Here is a 7,451-nt window from a genome sequence, read left to right as displayed (position 1 = left end):
GTGGACTGTATGTGGAGAGGCTGACAGCTGGGTCCACGGGCTGCAAGCAAGGAAATGCCTCCTTATTATGCGCAAAATAGTGATTCCTCCACCTGACAGTTGGGACCCATCGGAAGGGCCTCTGTATTTCGCGAAAAAAAACATTCCCCCCACTGACAGCTCGGACACACCAGCTATATCTTCGCACGCAAGGAAGTGCCTCCTTATTATGCACAAAAAATGAATACTCGCCCTGCTAGCTGGGACCCACCATCGTGGGAGGCTAACTTGTGGGCCTACTAAGTTGACACGGACGGAGGGCTTTGTCAACTTAGTCAATACGAATGATTCTAGCTCCAGTGACCGTACGATGTCCATCCAACGGCCATAGTGCTTCTTCAACCTCCGGTCTTCTTGCTCCAGCCGCCCAAACCAGCGTCGGTCGTGCCGCCTGATACTTCCTCCCGTGGACGGCTCTGCTGCCGTGCAGGCCTCACCGCCCCACCCAACTCCAACCTCTGGCCAGGCCATCCCTCTACTCACCCACAACCCCTATTATTCTGCGGCGACGGCAGCCTCACACCGCAGCCGAACCAGTCAACAATGGCATAGTCTCGGGAGGACATTTTGGCGGTGGCGTGCAGTCGGAAAGGATGGTGACGAGTTCAGTGGGGTTGAAGAGGGCTCGACAGCTAAGGGTGTGGCTGGAGGGGGCCAACGGTGGCAAATCACGGTGGCTGGAGGGGGTGGTTGGAAATGAAAGTCTCCTCCCGCTCAATTTCAAGGAATTTGGAGGAAGAAGTTCTTTTCGTTTGACCCAAAAACTTTTGGGGAATTAAAGAGCACTTGAGGTTGGACTAGATAAATCTAATTCCCAAAACTGTAGGTTTTTCGAACTTATATTTTCTAGATGAGTCAGAGTTGAGCTAAAAGATCTGGGGCGAAAAGTTGAGAGGAGTAAAATGTATCTATCGACAAAATTGTATTAAAACAACGCTACGTGCTTACCGAACATGGAATTTTTTTTACTTATTTTACATAATAATAATAATAATAATGATGATGATGATAATAATAATAATAATAATAATAAGTTGTAGGACATCACGAACTCGACAACCTTTCCATCCTTGAACAAAATGACCGTGACCCCTAATTTTAGTTCTAATGTTATATCTACATGTAATACAATAGTTTGGTACTTACATGCTCATCGCCCCCTCCTTTTTGCGGGTAAGAAACTTGTATTACTCATTGTCTCCTCTGCTTATTTTTTTTTGCGGAAAGGAAGAAATATATTATGAAAGTTCATCGAAATTACAAAGTATCTTAAACATAATAAAAATTACATCGAGATTTTGAGACCACAAAATGACCACTACTGTCGCCAAGACAACCCGTCGATGTGTCTTTCTCGCCATTCCCCTACCGGAGCTGGCTTGACCTGCTCAATGACAGCTGGCCCCTCGACCTTGGCGTATTTGGTTGTACTCCTTCCAAGTGATTTTCTCTTTTGATTGAATTTGTGCAAAAGATTAAGTTCTAAGATGGTTCATTTATTTCGAATATTAATAATATTTCTGCTTAATCTCATACAAGCTATGCATCGACCAGATGTCAGATGTGTGTGCCTAAGTAGCCAGTAACCATGGCACTTGTAGCAAGAAAGAGCACTTGGACTAATGTCCCTTTTGACTTCACTTTTGACCGCAGGAATTTGAATTAAAGTGGGAAAGGTGAAGTTATATACTGGTATTTCCTAATGAAAAATAAACTTTTTTAGATGAATGGAAAACAAACTCGACTGCAACAAAAAACAAATTTTGGCGACTTGTCAAATCGAAAGACTCGGAAGCTATTTTGGCGATTTGTAATAAATTTTCCTAAAATGGAATAGTAATGGAAAAAAGACTCGGAAGTTATTTTGGTGATTTGTCAAATCGAATTAGATTGGGATCCATGTGCCAATGTTTACCAAAGCTTCCATACTTTCGGTGTCGCTGCATGCTGCGTCCCCCTGCCAATCCCCTTCCGATGGCAATTCCGACCCTGCACATGTGGACAGTGAGGCCGCCCCTATCCTGGGCGCTCTAGTCCCTTCCGCACCAGTTTGCGTGGACCCCTGCGAATCCCCAGGCGGTCTTCACCAACCAGCAGTCCCCGCCGGTGGAGCCCACTGGGCCTCACCCGTCCCTGGCTACTGCATGCCTGGTGGACGCGGCCTTGGGAACCACCAATGCCGCCTACCAGGTGGACCCGACCCCACCATCTCCGTGCACGCCCAGCCCGCCTCGGGCTCGCCAATCCCAGGAATCACTGGATCCGTCCAATCCCAACGATGGCTCGCCACGCATCGCCCCAAGCCATGGTAACCCTTCCGAGGCCATGCAATCCCCCGCGCCCACGGCCGGGGACATGCAGGTTCCTGCACCCACGACCAATGGCCATGCCTCATGCCCTGTGCCACAGCATGTGCTCGCCTTCATTGGCGATCTACTGACTGCTGTCGAGCCCATTGAAGGAGTCCTGGACTAAGGGGTCCTCGGGCGTCCGGCCTGTTATCCATGAGCCGGACTGATGGGCTGTGAAGACATGAAGACAGAAGACTGTACCCGTGACCGGATTGGACTCTACTTGGCATGGAAGGCAAGCTTGGCAACCGACTATGTAGATTCCTTCTTATGTAACCGACTCTATGTAAACCCTAGGTCCCCCTGTTGTCTATATAAACCGGAGGGGTTAGTCCGGAAAGGATACACACATTACCATAGTCATATAGGCTAGACTTCTAGGGTTTAGCCATTACGATCTCGTGGTAGATCAACTCTTGTAATACTCATATTCATCAAGATCAATCAAGTAGGAAGTAGGGTATTACCTCCATAGAGAGGGCCCGAACCTAGGTAAACATCGTGTCCCCCGTATCCTGTTACCATCGGTCCTAGACGCACAGTTCGGGACCCCCTACCCGAGATCCGCCAGTTTTGACACCGACATTCGTGCTTTCATTGAGAGTTCCACTGTGCCGTCAACGAAAGGTTCGATGGCCCCTTCAATCGTCGATAGTGACGCTGTCCAAGGAGAAACCTTCCTCCCCGGACAGATTTTTGTGTTCGGCGGCTTGGTACTGCGGGCCAATTCGCTCGGCCATCTGGAGCAGACCGATAGCTACGCCCCTGGCCACCAGGTCAGATTTGGAAGCTTGAACTACGTCGCGGACATCCGTGGAGACTTGATCTTCAACGGATTTGAGACCGCAGTGATCGCTCCCCCTCGCCCCGATGAACATGACTTAAATCTGTCATCGGATCACGTCCAGGAGATGGTTCCTGTTGCTGCAACGGCCTTAGAACCGAAGCAGATCGTGCCATCCAAGGCCACAGAGTCCACGGCGTTGGAGTCATACATGGACTCAACACCCCGCAATATTTCCGTCCATGGAACTCCGCACTCGTTTCCGGCTATAAGTTCCGGACCGGGTACACCTGCGGACACCGAGCTGGACCGGTTATCGATTTCCGAATTTAGCACCGCAGACATCTTCCAGCACTCACCTTTGGGCAACGTGCTTAACTCTTTAAAGAATTTGTCCTTGGAGAAGGACTCACAGCCTAACTATGTTCGGTTCGAGTTAGAGGCTGATGATGGGGAATTTTGTTTCCCACCCGCCACCCACTTCATAGCTACCGTCGAGGACTTAACCGACGAGCTCGATTATGGCTCTGAAGACATCGACGGTATGGACGACGATGCCGACAAGGAGCAAGGCCAAGACCCACCTGCCATTCACTGGACGTTGGACGGCCACCTCTTCATATGACGTGTACATGGTTGATACACCTCAGGGATCTGGCGATGACAAAGAAGAGCCAGATGCGAATAAACCCTCTGAGACGCAGTCCAGGCGCCCTAAACGCCGCTCTAAGTCACGCCGCTCAAAAGACGGCAACACTGGCACCGGAGAGAACAGTACTCCGGGTGACTACGAACATAATGAAGACCCTGTTGGAGCCGCATCCGAACAGGAGGAACAAGACAACGAGCAAGTTAACCCTGATAAACAGGCCACGCCCAATGACCCGGATGATGATAGTTACCGTCCATCCTCCGAGGATGATGAGAGCCTCGGCAACGAGGACTTCATCGTGCCTGAGGCACCCCTCGAGCAGGAGCGCTTCAAGCGCCAGCTCATAGCTACTGCAAGAAGCCTAAAGAAAAAGCAGCAGCAGCTCCAAGCAGATCAAGACCTACTCATCGATAGATGGACCGATGTCCTGGCAGCCGAAGAATACGGCCTCAAGCGCCCAGCCAAGAGTTTCCCAAAACGCAGACTACTACCTCAGTTCAATGAGGAGGCACCAGATCCCATACCTCCCTCACGCAATGCGGACCGACCACCACGGGGTCGGGATAGTGCGGCGGGACGACCACCCCGCGGTCGGGATAAAACGACAACTCAGGCCGAACAACATCCCGCCCCACCGCCTCGCAAAAACAGGGACAGAACAGCTCGGGACCATACATACGACCTTCGGCGGGAATTGGACAGTAGAGCAGGACACACCAGATCAATCTACGGATCGCAAGGACGCTTCCTTACTCGGGATGATAGCTACCTATTCAGACGTGACAAACTTAATCACACCCGGGCCGATAACCACAGACGGACTTCATCGGAGGTGCGTCGTGACGCAGCCCGCTATAGAGGCGCCGCACACCCTCTCTGCTTCACAGATGAGGTGCTGGATCATGAATTCCCCGAGGGGTTCAAGCCCGTCAATATCGAATCATACGACGGAACAACCGATCCTGCAGTGTGGATCGAAGATTTTATTCTCCACATCCACATGGCCCGAGGAGATGACCTCCACGCTATCAAATACCTCCCATTAAAGCTCAAAGGACCAGCTCGACACTGGCTAAATAGTCTGCCTGAGAATTCCATCGGCAGCTGGGAGGACTTGGAAGAGGCTTTCCTTGATAACTTCCAAGGAACTTATGTCCGGCCACCAGATGCCGATGACTTAAGCCACATAGTTCAACAACCTGGAGAATCAGCCAGAAAATTCTGGACTAGGTTCCTAACGAAAAAGAACCAGATCGTTGACTGTCCGGATGCCGAGGCCCTAGAGGCCTTCAAACAAAGCATCCGTGACGAATGGCTAGCGCGCCACCTCGGCCAAGAAAAGCCGAAGTCTATGGCAGCCCTTATGGCACTCATGACCTCTTTTGCGCGGGTGAGGACAGCTGGCTAGGTTGTAGCAAAAACACAGCCAGCGAGGCAGGCCCCTAGGAGGCCAAGAATAGCACCGGCAAGCTCCGGCGCAATAGACACAAACGCCAAAGCAATGGCGATAACACCGATGACACCACAGCTAACGCCGGATTCAGCGGCTCCAAGTCCGGCCAGCGGAAGAAGCCCTACAAAAGAAACAATGAGGGACCTTCCAGCTTGGACCACATACTCGACCGTCCGTGCCAGATACACGGCACCCCAGACAAACAAGCCAATCATACCAACAGGGATTGTTGGGTTTTCAAACAGGCTGGCAAGTTAAATGTCGAAAACAAAGAAAAGGGATCACAAAGTGAGGATGAGGACGAAGAGCCCCGGCAGCCGAACACCGGGGGGCAGAAGAAATTTCCCCCTCAAGTCAAAACGGTGAACATGATATACGCTACACACATCCCAAAAGGGAGCGTAAGCGAGCACTCAGGGACGTCTACGTGGTAGAGCCCGTCGCCCCAAAATCCAATCGTGGTCGTCATTCCCGATCACCTTCGATCGTCGGGATCACCCAACTAGTATCCGGCACGGCGGTTCAGCCGCACTGGTCCTTGACCCAATCATCGATGGATTTCACCTAACACGAGTCCTAATGGACGGTGGTAGCAGCCTCAACCTGCTTTATCAGGATACAGTGCGGAAGATGGGCATTAATCCCTCACAAATCAAACCCACAAAGACTACCTTTAAAGGAGTCATACCAGGCGTTGAGGCCCGCTGTACGGGCTCAATCACACTGGAGGTAGACTTCGGTTCTCCGGACAACTTCCAAAGCGAAGAGTTAATCTTCGATATCGTCCCCTTCCGCAGTGGCTACCATGCACTGCTCGGACGAACCGCGTTTGCTAGATTCAACACAGTGCCACACTATGCTTATCTCAAGCTCAAGATGCCCGGTCCACGCAGCGTCATAACAGTCAATGGCAATACTGAACGCTCCCTCTGAACAGAGGAGCATACTGCCGCCCTAGCAGCAAAGGTACAAAGCGGCCTTCTCAAGCAGCACCATAATACGGCCGCCAAGCCCCTGGACATCATTAAGAGGTTCCGGACTACACTGCAACAGGACAGCGCGGCTCGTCAAGAGCTCGATTAGCAATTCAGCCTCCGTCCCAGTCCCGATGAAGTAGTGGCATTCGTACCACGCGTACATAATTGCGCACTCAAAATTCCATGGACATCGACAGAGGCACAAGCTAGCCCGGGATCTACAGTTCGACTAGACCAATCCCGGACAGACATATAACTTTACTATTTCCTTTTTCCCTTTTTCGCAGGTTTCTCTTATGCGGGCCTCCTTCGACGGCTTGACTAATGGTCCTGGCAAAGGATGGACACACCGGATTGACACGGAGCACAAGCGTACACGGGAAGCCCTAGAGGCTACTTCAACGATTACTCTATCCGCTTTCAGGACCCACACGCAGCTCACCTTTTGGTTGTGGCATGTCAAATAGCCGGTTGCTTATTGCATTATTTTGTACCAATGTGCTTTGACGCATTAATCCAACTATAATGGAAACAGTTCATGGCCCAAGTTCAAGGGCCCCAGATACCATCTATGTTCTCCTTCTGTTTTCCTTTCAATTACTTATTTCCTAGCAACCGTACACACGTTGGTACGTTTCATATTTATCAGGGGCTCTTCATTGCCCCATAACACGGCAACAAAGTCCAAACACTCCTTAAAGATAAGTTCGGCACCCCGAATCTAGCATTACATGCATTGGCTCCGAATCACGTCTTTGGTCAGTAGTTGGGTTGCCCGGCTCCTGTGCTTGCTACCCTATGTTCCGCTAAATCGGCTAGGGTAGAAAAGGGAGAACTACTGCGATTGTGCCCTGGCCTTGACCAGATGTGCGCCTCAGTAGAGAAAGCCGAAAACTAACTGTCATGATACGGTGAGAGTCGGTCAGCTGTTCGAGGGTTACAAATCGTTGGAGATTTTTTCCGCGTTACGCGAAGGATCGGTAATTCCCGATCAGATGCTGACAGCACTCTGGTTTGAACCAGGGGCTGCGCCCATGCTTTATTATAAAACTCCTATGGCTAAGTGAGGGCGTTTAAGCCGCATAGTCTGATTGCCTTGTTCGTTGCGCTAAACAGCTCCTTCAAGGACCATATAATTGGATCAAGATTTTTTAGATTCCATCCCGAACACCTCCGTACTACCTACGTGAGGGCA

This window comes from Aegilops tauschii, chromosome 7 (assembly GCF_002575655.3).
Source record: "Aegilops tauschii subsp. strangulata cultivar AL8/78 chromosome 7, Aet v6.0, whole genome shotgun sequence".
Classification (NCBI taxonomy): Eukaryota; Viridiplantae; Streptophyta; class Magnoliopsida; order Poales; family Poaceae; genus Aegilops; species Aegilops tauschii.
This window is presented reverse-complemented; position numbering follows the sequence as displayed.